General features: G+C 41.1%; 1 long non-coding RNA gene across 1 annotated transcript; it reads right to left on the bottom strand.

The window, feature by feature from the left end:
- Nucleotides 1–11,056: 11,056 nt before the first annotated feature.
- LOC106148827 lies at nucleotides 11,057–14,250 on the bottom strand. Its single transcript, XR_001234528.1, has 2 exons — nucleotides 13,225–14,250; nucleotides 11,057–11,917 (listed from the first exon to the last, which is right to left on the bottom strand). It is a non-coding gene; the product is annotated as an uncharacterized LOC106148827 (long non-coding RNA).
- Between the last annotated feature and the right edge of the window lie 1,232 nt (nucleotides 14,251–15,482).

The following is a 15,482-nucleotide window of genomic DNA, read 5'->3' as shown; positions in this document are numbered from 1 at the left end:
ATATAAGGGAGAAAGGTTTCATTCTGACTCATGGATTTAGAAGATCCAGTCCATGGTCACTGGGCTCTCTTGCCTGTGAGACTGTATCACGATGGGAGTACATGATGGAGAGGCTAATCACCTTATAGTGGGTGGGAAGCACAGATGAAGCGGCAGAGGCAGGCTCCCAATATCCCCTGCAAGACCACACCCCAATGACCTCCTTTCCTCCCACTACACCCTAACCTCTCAAGGTTCCACCATCTCTGAATTAGCACATGGTTCTTTGGAGGACATTTAGGATTCAAATTATAACACACCTCTCTACCTTTTACAGGCACAGTAGAAACTCGGGCCAGTGGCTTTGATTTGCTCTCTCAGAGAACACCGGATTTGCATGGGAACCCTGTCCTGTTCTCTCTAAGGTCCTCACTTATATGAGTAATAGGCGTTTCGTGCCTTCTTGGTCTGAGCGTGGCATCATGAGTATGGAGCAGACTCTGGTGAGGGTTCCTTCTGCTTCGGCAGGTGAGTGTAGCAGGGAGCTCTCTGGCTATACGTCAGTACTTACTGAAAGTGGAACCGATGAGGGTCTCTGCATTAAGTGATCCTATGTATTATATGAGAACCGTGACTCCTGAAGGTGTGCGACATACTGACCTTTGATGAGACGGCAGCGGGAACTTCGTGAGTCAGGCCAAGGAGTTTGGACTTCATTTCAGAGTAATAAAAAGCCTTAATCAGGAATAAATATGACCTGATTTTAGCCTTTTAAAGACCAATGTAACTGTTCTGGGCTGAATTGTACTTTCCCCTTTCCTCAGTTCGTATGTTGAAGTTCCAAGCTCCCTCGGAACTGTATCAGGAAGGTAATGAAGGTTAAATGAAGTCAGAATGGTGGGACCTAATTCAACAGGCCTGGTATCCTTATGAGAAGACAACAGAGGTGTTTTCCTCCTCTCTGTCTGCACGCACTAAGCAAAGGTCACAGGAGGAAAGAGTGAGAAGCAACCTCCAAGCCAAGAAGAGCAACCTCACCAGAAGCCAGTCCTGATGGTTCCGAACCCAGCCTCCATCTTGGATTTGTAGCCTCCCAGAGTGTAAGAAAAATACATTCTGCTGCTGAAGCGCCCCAGACGCGGAGTTCAGTGAGCAGGTTAACAGTCACAATGCGTGGGACAGGGAAGGGGGATCGGTATTGGAAGTGGAGAAGGAAGCAAGGGGACAATGACCCCAAGCAGGGGCAAAAGGGGCGGAGATGCTGAGAATCAGATAGGTCTGGGCTGTGCTGCGAACGGCTCACGGGAAGCTGACGGATTGGAGCTGCACGGTAAGGGAAACTAAAGAATCAAACTCCGGATGTATGGAGAAAATCACTCTGCCAAAGAATGGAAATAAACGGGAAGATGAATCAGAAGATATTTTTGGACCGAAAGAACAGTGAAACTGTAGTAGGTACTGTCATTTTACAGTGTTATGTAACACACTGTTTGGAAGCGCTGTGTATCAAACCCAGGGCCTCGTGCATGCTAAGCAAACGCTCCACCACTGAGCCCCACTCCTAGCCCGTGTGATGCATGCTTACAATGCAATAGGACCTATCATTTTAGTGTGAATTCAGCAGCACCTGAAAGAGACATAAGAAACTTCCCAACTCTCCAAATAAGGCATCATCTGTGTTCCCTTCACAGGGTAACCGGTGACTCACTCCCTGAGCAGAGAAAGAATGTGCACTACAACACAGATCTATATGACTCTTAAATCACTCAGACACATGGAAAAAATCATCAACTTAATGAGCTTCTAGAAACCTCTGTGAAGCCAGTATTGCGGAGCCAAACTCTAATTTTGTCTTAGATTCTCAGACAACACCAGCCATACTAAGATTTCTAGTACATAGCAATAGCACAGCCTGCTGCCGCAGCAGATGAAAATAGTAGTTCATTTTATTCAGAATGTTTTATTACCAAGTGGCGGCTTGGTGTTAGTTGCATGGAATAGCTTTTATAGCACAGATACTGAAGAACTGACCCTCCGGATACCTTCTTAGCTGCCTGGCCTTCTCTTCCCAAAAGGTGAGTTTTGCTCTTTTAAGCTTAATTCCCTTTCCAGACTAAGCGGCAAAAGGGACACGCAATAGAACATCAGGACTAGGAGATCAGTACGCCCTTCTCCTCCAGCTTCTCCTGTACTTTCGGTCCTTTCCCTCAGTTCCTCTGTCTTCCTCTCGCATGATTCGCTCCCCTATTTTAATAGAAGGTACCCTTCACTGGCATTATAATACACCTTCTGTGAAAGTGTTTATTCACCACTAACAAAGCAAGAATCAGGACAACACAACCCTGAGATGCCACTGTCAACTGTTTTTAGTAAAGTTTCTGCCTTAGAGTATTATATAGCAGACCCCCCACCTTGTTCATGGGGGATTGTGCCAACACCCCTACTAGGTGCCTGAAACTGCAGATAGTACCAAACCCTAAACACATTTTCCTATACATACACATCTATTATGATTTATAAATTAGGCACAGTAAGAGATTAAAAGTAACTAATACAACAGAATAATTATAGCAATATACCTGTGTTAATCAACTTCCATCACTCTGACAAAATCCTCAGGAAACAGTTTACGGGAGGAAAGGTGTATCTGGCTCGGTTTCGGGGGTTTCTACCCACAGTTACTCGCTCTGCCGTTGTTGAGCCTGCGGCAAGGCAGTGTTGTGGCAGGGCGTGCACGGCGGAGTGAGCTGTGCATTCCAGGGAGCAAAGCGAGGAGGGGCTGAGGTCCCAGTGTCCCCTTCAAAAACACACTCCCAAAGACCTCCCTGTGTCACATGAGGCCCCGCCTCCTACAGGTTCCACTGCCTCCCACAATGACATACGCTTTAGCATATGGACCTTTGGGGGACATTTACCATCCGAATCATAACAATAGTGTGATGAAAGGTAAATGAAGGTGCTCCCTCTCCCAAAATGTCTCACCATACTTTCACCTTTTCACCTAAAATAAGCACTGTACACCTTCCCTTGGGCACATGTGAATTTCCAACAGTGCCACTCTTGTGCTTTGAGGTCACCATTGAGTAAAAGAAATTACCTGAACACAAGCCCTGTGATACTGCACCAGATCTGATAACCAGGGGGGCTACTAAGTGGCTGACGGGTAGGCGGCAGAGAAAGCACACATTACCTCCACGAAGGGCCAGGTCTCAGACAGGACAGAGTGGAACAGTAGGAGATTTTATCACGCTGCTCAGAACAGCAGGTGACATAAAACTTCTGAATTATTTCTGGGATTTTTTCCATGTAATATTTTTGGATTCTGGTTGACTTCAGGTAACTGAAGCCTCAGAAAGCCAAACTGTGAATAAGAGGTGTTTTGGTTTAGAACTGGGGTATACCTCAGAGCCACATGCTGTCGGAGGCAGCGCCTTTGGAAGGTGACTGCGTTATGGGGGCAGCATAGCCGACTTGCTGCTAGGAGGTGGGGTCTTAGCAGATGAGGTCCTAGCTGGGGGCACGACCTGGGCATATCTCCCTCGCCACCTCCCTTCTGTGCTTTCTGTCCATCGGGAGGAGAGCTTTCCTTTGCCCAGACCCTTCCTCCCTGCTGCTGACCATCCAAGGACCAAAACTTTAGGAATAAAGACTCAAAACAACCCTCAGTCCCCTTCAGTTGTGGGTGTCAGATACTCTGTCCCAGTGACAAGGAACATGACTACTGCTCTTCCGGGCTCCCGCTCCCACAGGCAGGCGTCAGCGGCGGCACGGTGCTCTCGTTCAGTTGCAGTGAACAAAGGCGCGCCTTCCCATTGCGACGCCACCTTCTCACATTTTTTGTTGGTTCTTTTTCTGCCCCAGATTTGTAGGTCAGATGGCTAGTCGGGGTGCCCAAGTTTACACGGCCAATGATGACAGAGCTGACATCGTCGCTCTTCCCATTTGACTTTAGCAGTTGTTTTCACAGCTGCGTTCTGAAATCCTTCTATAAAAGTTCTCATTCTCTTTTTGGCTCAAAATATTACCCCTAGCTTCTTGTTGGTCAGTGCCAGGGACTGCCATCAGCTTCGGGAGGTCACCCTCAGATCCTAGCATGTTACGGCTTCTATCTAAATGTCCCCCCAAGGCCTCATGTGGTCATTGGGGGGGAGTTTTGAATGTGGCTACATTAGGGTGTGTGATTCTGGGATTGAGGACGTGCTGCTGGATTAAGGGTGCCCCACCCCAGGTGTGAGTGCTGCCAGCCCAAGGGCAGGTAGCCTGGATGGAATGTAAAGGACAGAGAGAAGGCTTGCGACTGCTTCTGCTTTTGTCCTTGCTTGCTGCTTACTGCCTCTGTCTGTCCTGCCACACCATGGACTCTTTCTCCTCTAGTGATCTCCCTCGGCCACACCACCCTGCCTCAGCTGCTCTGAAACCTCTACAGACTATGTGGCAAATAAACCTTCCTCCTGTTAAGTTTGGGTGTTGAGGAGTTTGTCTCAGCAACAAGACAAGTAACCAAGACATTGTATGACCCTCTTATAACATGGGTCTTACTTCTTCAAAGAAAGCAGGTATTTCTTCAATATGCTAAGGAATCTTATCATATCACAAGGTAAATTATACCATTATCTTTGCCACTGAATGCAACTGAATCAAAGGAGAGACAATTCCTATCCATAGGCTGCAGTCATACTCCAAAGGAAAGGCTTATACAGGATGTATACGGCACAGCTTGGGAATCTTGGAGGCCACCACAGAAGGCTGCCTACGGCATTATGCATTTTCCAATTTTCTTTTAGATGAAATTTAAAGAATTAGAATGAAACCTCTCAAACTGTCTTTGGTACCTTTTTCTCACCACTAAAGTCATAGGCTAAGAATGGGAAACGGTAAGGGAAAGTAGTATTTATTCATTACCAAATGTGTGCCATGCATTGGAGTAGCTCCTTTATCATTTAATCCATCTTAAAGAACTCCATTTGAACCAAGGCAGTACTATGAGAAATACGCAACCCAATCAGTGTTCCTAAGTGTGGGTTAGACAATTAGATAGTGTCATGAAGTTGAAAGGGTAAAACTAGGATTTCAAAAATTTCCTAAATGTGTGATTGAGTATGCTTTTGAAGGCTTAGAAAATAAATACATGAGGGACCTTTGGGAAGATAGCAGAGCGGTAAGCAGCAAATCAACCCCTCCAAGATTCAGAATCCAGACACTAGAAAATAGCAAATTGGGCAAGAAGAGGGTAGTAGATTCCTGGGACCCAGGGAGGATCTTAAGGAAAAACTGGAGCACATAGAGAAATTGAAGAGATGGATCACAACACAGAAGAAGGGGTAACTGGCACTTTCTCCCCAACTCCTGGCTTGCAGCAAGAGAAAGGACAATCAGATCTACAGACACCATGACAGTGGGAGACTCCACAGGCCTTTGGGGAGAAACACACCGGTGAAAGGGAGCAGTGGGTGCGGCGTGCCTTGATAGCTGGTGAGTGACTCCAGCACAAGTGGCTCTTGAATCCCCTGGTGTGCTTGGTTGGACACCACTTTAGGAAGGGGCTGATGGAACCTGGGACTCAGCAGCCATGGGCTGGCTTCATCTGAGGGCTCCCAGTGTTCAACTCCCCTAGTGACTGGGTGAGAGACAACCATGGGGGATGTCCAGGATCGTGCAGCCCTGGTCAGGCCAGCAAGAGACAACTGAAGTGTCTAAATGACTAAAACCCCAAACCCAAGATCAGAGGCCAGATCAGCCTGATCCTCTGTGGATTTGAAAGTACCAGAAATGGCACCCTGCCCTGATAATCCTATTGCAAACTTGCCTGGATTATCTGGCATGGATCTGGGCTCTGCCTGCCTCCTTTGTCCACCAGAAAAAGCAGAGACACTCTGAACTGGACACCGCCACACAACTGTAGACCCCAAGATAACCATGGGCTTGAAATCAAGAGAAAATTTTCTTTCCTTCTCTTTTTTTGTTCATTTCTGTTCCTTTTCTTTCTGAGTGTGAACACTGTGTTTAGTTTTTTCTTTTGTTTGGTTGCTTTGTTTTTTCCTTCTTTCCCTCCTGTCTTTAGCCAGTTTCTAAGGTTTAGGTAATCGTCCTGTCCTTCAACCTCACTGTAGTTTCTTTCTCTTCTTTTACATCCCTATTTTCTCCTCTTCTCTTTTAAATTTCCCCCGCTAGGATAAATTCACTCTACTCAATGCACATTTCCTATACATAATTTTTTGATTTGTCTTAAATTTTGTTATGTAACTATAAATCTTGTAGCAATGGTTAAAGGTGGTTAATTAGTATTTATCACAGTTTGCCATTTTCTAGTCTGTTTGATGCTACTGTTATTACTGATAAGTACCTGCTTTAAGAACTTGTACTCAGGCCAGGGATATAGTTCAGCGGCACAGTGCCTGCCTGGCAACCACAAGGGCATGAGTTCAATTCCAGCACCAAAAAAAAAAACAAAAGATCCTGTGCTCTAATAAGATGGAAAACTAGGAAGACACAGACAGATTCCTAGATAAATATGAATTACCAAATATAAGTAATCCAGGGGCTGGGGATTTAGCTCAGCGGCAAAAGCGCCTGCCTGGCAAGCGCAAGGTCGTGAGTTCGGTTCCCGGTACCGGAGAAAAACCACAAAAAGAAAAACAAAACAAAACATAAGTAATCCAATATCAGTCAATGAAATTTAGGAAGTAAATTTTAAAAAAAGAAAACTACCAACAAGGAAAAGCCCAGGTTCTGACAGATTCACTGCTGAATTCCACAAGAACTTTAAAGAACTAATGCTATTTCTCTTCAAACTCTTTAATGAAAAGGAAAGGGAAGCAATACTCTCAAACTAATTTCTGGAAGCAAGCATTACCCTGATACCAAAACCAGAGAAGGATCCAACCAAAAAAGAGTATTAACTATAGGCCAATGTCCTTAATGAACATAGATGCAAAAATCCTCAATAAGATATTGGCAAATAGAACTCAGAAAATCATTGAGAAGATTACACACCATGACCAAGTAGGACTCATACCAGGGATGTAAGGATGGTTCAACATATGCAAATCAAGTGTAATATATTACATTAACAAAACTAAGTGCAAAAAACACATGATCATCTCAATAGATGCAGAAAAAGCATTTGATGAAGTCCAACGTCCATTCATGGTAAAAATCCTATAAAAAATTAGAATAGATGGTCTTTATCTCAATCTGCAAAAAGCTATCCATGAAAAACCAAAAACTGAAAGCTTTCACTCTAAAATCAAGAACAAGACAATGATGTACACTACCACCACTCCTTTTTAACGTAGTTCTGGAAACATTAGTTAGAGCAATTAGACAGAAAGAAAGAACAGCTATTATCAAGAAATCAACCACTAACAAATGCTGCCGAGGCTGTGGGGGAAAAGAAGCCCTTCTCTACTGCCATACAATGGTACAACCACTATGGAAATCAGTGTGGAGAGTCCTCAAAAAATTAGAACTAGAGGTTTCATTTGACCCAGCTATTCCCATTCTAGGTATCATCCTGAAAGAGTTAAAAGCATCACGTTTATAATAGCTGAATCTTGGAAATAGCCCATATGCCCAGAATGGATAAAGAAAATGTGTTTTTTATGTAAGATAGAATACTAGTCTGTCGTAAGGAAGGACACATCTGAGTCATTTTTTGGTTAATGGATGTATCACATGCAGGTTTAAATGGCGCAGTGCTTACCTTGTGTGAAAAAGCCAAAGGGAAAATAAGCATAAAGGAGGACAGATAGGGGGAAGGAGGAAGAACTTGTTCAAAGGGGGAGGGGGACAGGAGGGCAGGGAGGAAAAGGACAAAAAAGATAATGGAAACAAAGCTTTTGTAAATGGCAAAGGGAAGAACAGCTGAAGGGAGGGGAGGATATAAGGAAGAAAAGAATAATTAAGATCTGTTACGTACAGGTATAAGTCCCCTATGATGAACGTCGTCATATGTCTAATATAAACTAGTAAGAATTTAAAAATAGATAATACACTACACTTTCCAGTGTAATTTGAACTTTTTTCTTTTAAAAGCAAAACAGATTTTAGTTGCACGGAATTTAAACAGACTGTAGCTTACATAACTACATTTAATGGCCTAAAATATTTTCTCCTAAGTTATGATCCACATATTTTATTAATCTATGAGTAAGATTTATTCCAGGATGGTACTGCACATATTTAATCATGGTCAAATCTCTTTTCTTGTAGAAGATCAAGTACAGCTAAGATTGCATAGAAAATGGGAACAAAAGGTTTTAAAATTAAGCAAGACTGTAAAGTACACTGTGTAACACAGTTAGCTCCCCAATTAACAGATTTTGACCCAAACTCCCCAATCCTACAGAATCGAGAAGTTTAAAGCATTTTTTGTCCAGAGCACTCAACATAAGGACAAATAATGTCAGGGCTTACATGAAATATTTGTTAAACACTAGAAGATTTGAATTAAAATTCTCTAATACAGTAATATGAAAATATATGTAGCCAGTGATAAATACAAGGTGATAATTCAAAATTTTCTAATTATTAACCCTTAAACCTAAACAAATGTAGGCTGGTAACACAGCTGAAAAACAAGCACAAAATAATCATATATCATAGAAATAAATGATTCTAAAATACAAACACCTAAGTTATTTCATCTTTGTGAAAAATGCACTAAATATTTTGTTGATGGAAGAAAATATTCTGATAATAACATACGTTCAAAGTCCAAAAGAGATTTTCTCAACTTTCTTATAAATCAGAAAGTTTTCAAAAAGCACTTTGGCTTAAAATGCTTCACTTTTGGTCTCAGCCCAGATAAATATTTTGGAAAACTGGAAGAAATATTCTATTTCCTAGTTGTTTGAGGTGTCTCAATATGGTTGGGAAAAGAAGATATTTTTCCCCATTCGTACTTGGAAATTCACATATGGCATAAATTTAAGTTTTAAATTGGCATGTACAAAATCCTCCATGAGAAAATCGCAGACCAGAAATAAACACTGGCAATTTTTGACTGCCGAAGTGGAATAACACAGAATAGCACGCAGGATCCTGCTCTCCTTGGTGGTGAACCGGGCATTCTCGCCAGGCAGACGTTGGCACTGTGCTCCAAAGCCCAACTGCTCAGGCCGTGGCAAGTGAGGCATCATCTGAAAGTTCCTTACAAGGAAGCAAACTAACTGAATGATACACCTTTCCATAACGTTAATAAAGTGTATAGGGATCAGGAACCGGAATCCAAAAGCACTCAACCATTTCTCGTAATAGCAGACTAGGTGACATCCAGCAATTCTCACTGAAAACAACTAGAAAAACTAGGCAAAACAAAATCAGCCTTGTGAAAACATCAGAATGCTAAGGAAGCTGTGAAAAATCATAGGACTGTAGAGACACAAATACTGCAGATGTGAGCCCAGCCTTTGGGATTGCTCTTGCCCCCAGGGACACCTGCTAACAGGGTAGTTCAGAGCTGAGCAGAGGTGTCAAAGAAACTGCAAGGACAGCAGACACAAATAAGATCAGACTGCCAAAGAGGCGCTTTGGCTGGAGACCGTCACCACCGCATGACTACACTCTGGCAGTAAAGATCAACTATAATCTGGAACTGAATTCAAATTCAGAATCTCAAGCCCTTCCTGAAATAAAGTGACACAAACCATTTCAGAATACAAATAACATCAACCTCCCTCAAAGTAATTCCTGTCTTTTACAAAGTCAAAACACAAAATAACCACCACTACCACCAGCAGGTATACTAGGAGACTCTAAGTATGATAAAAATGTAAACAGATCCAGAGGAACTAGATGATTTAGCTATGATCACAAGCTTTCAATTAATAAAAGGAAATTAGAAAACCTAGATTTTGACAGAAAACTGGAAAACATGTAAAAAAGTATCAAATGGAAATTCTAGAACTGAAAATAGAAACTCAAATTGAGAATTCAATAAATGGATTTTAAAAACTAGGTACAATTACACAAAATTAGACCATTAGAAAAAATGGTTAGCTATAATATAGGTCAGAAGTAAATCAGGAGAAGGGAGACAAGAGGATAGGAAACACAAGAAAGCATGTGACAGACAAGGAATCAAGCAGAAGTTCTAACAAACTGTTATGGTTGATACAGTGTCAACTGGACGAGTCCAGAGGCTTGGCTGAGTGACTCAGCAGTTCTACATCCTGTGGTGAAAAGGACATGCACTCTGGGCTGTTGTTCACTGTGTCAACTTGAGGAATTTAGAAGGTTAACTGGGTGACTCAGCAGGGGGCCAGGGTGCCCACTCTGTATTCATCCTGAGCCTGTGCAGGAGGAAGGCATGGAGATTATGCGAGTGCTACACACCCCCTGGGTGGGGGTGGCCTGCTTACAGTAGAAGGAGGGAAAAGAGGCTTGCATCCCCAACCCTTTTGCCCTTGCTGCTTTTGCTGTCTTCAGCCGCCATGAACTGCTGCCCTGTGTCATAGAGCCAGCCGAGAATGGACTGAAACCTCCACAAACTGCAAGCTAAATAAACCTTTTCCTTCCTTCATTTTGGGTGTTGGGCATTTTGTCTCAGCAACGAGAGAAAAGTAACCAAGACACAAATGTAGCTGGAATCCTAGAGGAATAAAGGCTAATGGAGTCAAAGCTCTATTTGAATAGAAAATTGATCAGTTTTCTAAAACCAATAGAAGTTATTTTAAGTAACTAATACTGAGCCCGTCCATGTATGGCTATATGATGTTATAAATACCACAATCCATGTTGTAGTCAACTGTCAGAAAAAGAACCCTGTATCTTCAGATAACTAAGGGAGAAAGAAACCTAGAGTCACAAGTACTCACACAGATCATTCACACTATGTGGGCCGCGGCCGCATTCTGATTCAAACAAATGCATTTGGGGAAAGAAAAGCCGTAACAGCCACAAAAGAACAGGACATTTAGACAATAACTTGATGGTATTAAAAATTAACTTTCACTTAGGTATGACAATGGTCTTGTACTTATGTTAGAACCAAAGTTTTTATCCGTTAGAGATACTGATATAAAATGGAGAATTACTGGACTTTGCTTAAAATCAAATGAAAGTAGTAAGTTGATACAGTTATTAATTCAAGACAATTTATCGTGCATTAATTGTAAAAACAGATACTGGATTCATGCAAGTTCATTACATCTTTAGTCTGCCTTTCCTGGTGTTCAAAGGTCTCCATAATGACATTCCATCTAACTCTCGGCAAGCTTGCTTCCCTCCTAACACAGCAGCCAGCTTCACGACCCACCTTTTCCTGGCACTTTGTAAGGGTGTGTGCAACCTGAACATGTCATCGTGCCTTTCATACCACTCTCTAAGCCCAGGCAGAATAAACTTACCAAGGGTTAATTAAAATCTCAGTCACTGAGCTGTACTAAACTAAGTCAAGAACCAGTACCTCCGTAATAGGAACAGCTGCAGAAATCTTAAGACTTCCACTGTACCTAACAATTTTAACATACTAAAAATCTGAGTGACAGGGAACATCACACAGATAATGTGTGATCTTACTAATCTACTCCATTTGACAGCATATATTACAGTAAGTTTTCAACGTTGCATACTTCAAAATAAAACCAGACAAAAATAATTCAGAACTTTCATTTTCATTAACTTAGACTTGACCTATTCCAAATTAGATACAGGTTGAATATCCCCTTATGTGAAATGCTTGAGACCGAAAGTGTTTTAGATTTCAGTTTTTCAGACTATGGAATATCTGCAGATTTTACCCAATGAGCATGCCTAACTGGAAAGTCCACAATCCAAACTGCTCTGAAATCCAAAACTCGAAATGCTGACACGATGCTCTCCCTGTAGTTAGCAGATCACATATTCACAACAGGACATTATTTCTCGCGTCAAGTTGTTCTCTGATACTCTCTTTCAAATGGGCCTCAGCACATTCTGAAAGCTTACAAAACTTCGCCTGTGGAGTAAAAAAGTTTAAGTGTATTTATCTGAGAGTAAAAAATGAATGTCTTTAATCTTAAAGTGGGTGGATACATACACATATACAAGACACAGAACATGAGCCATCATATTTAAAATATGAAGTGTATCTTTTAATAATCTGTGGCGATTTTATATATCCGGAATCACAGATACTACAGGTTAAAGATTCCATTTAACAGACATTTTCTAGGAATGGCTCCATGGGAATTCCAAAGGAACACTGTAATGTTTATATTCTTTGGAATCTGTATCCACAAGTAATTGAATTCAGCTTGGAAACCAAAATAAGCCTTTCAAGTACTTAAAATAAATTTCCCAACATTATACCAAGGTGAAAGCAATTTCTGGTCATGTTTTCATTACCTTCCAAATATGTCGCAGAGATTTTCTCATTAACAAGGTTTTACATAAAATTATATGTTATGACCTGTTACTTTCTGTTAATAGCTTTAAACTTAAGCTTTAGTTTCTTGCTATAGATTCTTCTAGGGTATAAAACAGCTTCTGAAGCTTTGTGGAAAATTAATAGTCAAATTCTATTTAAATTAATGATGGACCCTATGGTACTCAACTTTGCTACTTCAAGAAAAAAAGGGAACAGTGGCCTAAATCTACTTACCAACAGATTAATTTCCTAGAACACTGATTTTTATTATTCCGCCTGCATGGCAGGCACCAAGTGTTAACAGGTTACCACTAAAGATGCACCCGACCTCCTTAACTTTCAGTCTTTCACAATCTCCCTCAAGCTCACTCCTCTTGGTGAAAACTATCCCAGCCAATCTCAACTTCCCAGGCCTCCAGATATGCTTCCCTGACTCCTATGTACCTTGTTCCCCCTTCCCAAAATAATATCCTCTACCCTCCCTCTGCCTACCCATGATCCCTTCAAGACCTGCTCTACCTCAATGATCATCCCAGCCAGCCATGCGTTTTTCCCTCCCAGAGCATTCTGAACATCCCACTCCTGTAACATTTACTGAAGGGACAGACTGACCCAAGACACAATGACAGCTATCTACCAACTGATGGCCTAACCCTAGCAAACGGAGAGTTGCTATACGGGCAAGCTGTGTCTGCTTGGCTCCTCTTGATAGCTTTACTACAGTAGAGTTTGCTTATCTATGTGTGCTAATGTAGACTTTTCCTTATCATGGTACCAGCAGGTTGTAAGGAACTGAATGTGACTGTAATTTTGAGGTCAAGGAAACTGTAGGAACGTGAAATGAACACTGTAATCCTCCTCACTTAAAAGTAAAGAGCAAAAGAAAGAAGACGTACACAGTGAATGACAGCAGGAAGAATGCCTCATTTCCACTGCCCTTCTTTCCCTTCTATACATAACCGCTGCACACCGTTTTTCCAGACTGCCCCGAGGTGCTTACTTCTCATTCCCAGGGTCTCCCGGGCCGGTTTTCCAATTTCCCAAAGATGGTAACACCTCAGGAATCACACTAGTGGGCTATAAAATCCGAAACGACACATGGCTGAACTCAACGTGTTCTAGGTTATCTTGTATCAGAACTATTTTCACATACTAAATAAAATATAGGTGATAGCTACTGAATAAAAGCCTAGATATAGCTAGAGAAGAAAAACATCAAAAAATTCTTTCACTGCAATTAGTTTTAATTAATAGCAATGGGAAATAACTGCAGATTTAACCCTGTCATACAAAAATTGCACTAAAAATTTGGGATGTGATACGCTGAAGTTATAAGGAAATACATTTGTCTTAAGTCTATACTGTCAAATAGAATTTAAAACTGTACATTCAAAATGTTTAGAGATTAAAATTCACCACATAAATTTCAGCCTCAAAAGTAAAACATTCCTCTAACGTCAAGTTTGTCCTATAAATTATAAAAAAGAAAATGCTGATACATACACATATTTCATTTTTTTAAAATAAACAGTCTAGACTTAATGCCAAGCTAGAAAATGTCTGATCAAATATCTACCAGTAAAAAGAGAAATCATCACTTAGAAACACTTAACTATAAACTTTTTAAATCAGTACCAATTTGTAGCCCAAAGAAATAAACTTAAGAACAAACGAATGCATTTTATTTCATGACACTGCCTGTAAAAAAGAAGGACACTGCTACTTGTTTGGACTTAGGTGCAAAATCCAAGAGCACAGCCATGTGGACGCAGAACGTACTTGTTTCATAACAGTTCTGTTACTGAGGCTCTCAGAATTTCCCAAGTAGGGTTCATTATAATTTCCGACTTAAATCTGGTAATCTGAACAACTACTTTGAAGATAACGATATGAAATGTAACAACCATATATTTTTTGTTTGTTTGTTTGTTTATTTTTTGTCTTTTTGAGACAGGGTCTCGCTATGCAGTTCAGGCTGGCCTTGAGCTCACTTTGTAGCGCAGGCTGGTCTCAAACTAGCAACGATCCTCCTGCCTCAGCCTCCTAAGTGCTGGGATTACAGGCGTGCGCCACCACGCCCCGTAACAACCACTGTAAATTTCCTAAAATTTCCTATCACCTTGTTCTGAAATTCTGTAGCTTTTCATTGTTTTTTTAATTCTCTTTAAAAATGAAAAAAACAAATAATTCGACTTAAAATATTAGAGCAAAATTTCTTAAAACCACTATAAACTTTAAATTTGAATTTTGAATAGCAAGAACAATAAATTACATAAACACTTGAAAGCCATAGCTAAGGCTGGGCATAGTGGCGCATACCTGTAATCCCAGTACCTGGCAGGTTGAGGTAGGAGAATCACTGTGAGTTCAAGGCCAGCCTGGCCTACAAAGCGAGTTCAAGACCAGCCTGAAATGCACAGTAAAACCTTGTCTCAAAAAAAAAAGTAATAGCTAAAGAGTAATTTTATAGGTTGGCCATGCCTAATTCAAAGGCTAACATGAAATTCTACCCCAAAACTCTGTTTCAAGTATGATATTATTATATATATACAGTAAAAAAAGTACCTTCGGGGTATATATAAGGCATACATGAAACATAAATTAGTTGTATACTTAGACTTGAGTCCTATAGTTGTTACTTTATTATGTATAGGCAAATATTAGAAAAATCCAAAAAAAAGTCTGGAACTCATCTCTTTCTAAGCATTTCAGGTTAAGCAATATATAACGCGTGACCTATCTTAATTCTGTGTACTTCAACGTCACAAAAATCTAGTGCAGTGGACATTATTATCAGGACTTTAAAACAAAGCATCTAGGGCCGGGGATATAGCTTAACGGTATAGCGCCTGCCTGGCAAGCATGAGGTCTAGAGTTCAATTCCTGCTACCAAAAAATAAAAAATAAAAATAAAACAAAGCATGAAGGACCTGGAAAGAGCGAACAACATTATTTGTTTCTTAAATTGAAAGTTACAGGTTCTCTTTCTCCTTTCCTTCCTCCCACTCTTCTTATAGCAGGGAGAGAATTCTCAAAAGAAGCGAAGGCATATTGGGAATACTGTATTACGTTTTAGAAACATGATTTTTTTGAGACAGAGTCTTGGTTTGTAGCTCAGGCTGGCCTCGAGCTCACAGTGATCCTCGTGCCTCAG

The sequence above is a fragment of the Chinchilla lanigera genome, unplaced genomic scaffold (assembly GCF_000276665.1).
Source record: "Chinchilla lanigera isolate Chin_1 unplaced genomic scaffold, ChiLan1.0 scaffold00028, whole genome shotgun sequence".
Classification (NCBI taxonomy): Eukaryota; Metazoa; Chordata; class Mammalia; order Rodentia; family Chinchillidae; genus Chinchilla; species Chinchilla lanigera.
This window is presented reverse-complemented; position numbering and strand designations above follow the sequence as displayed.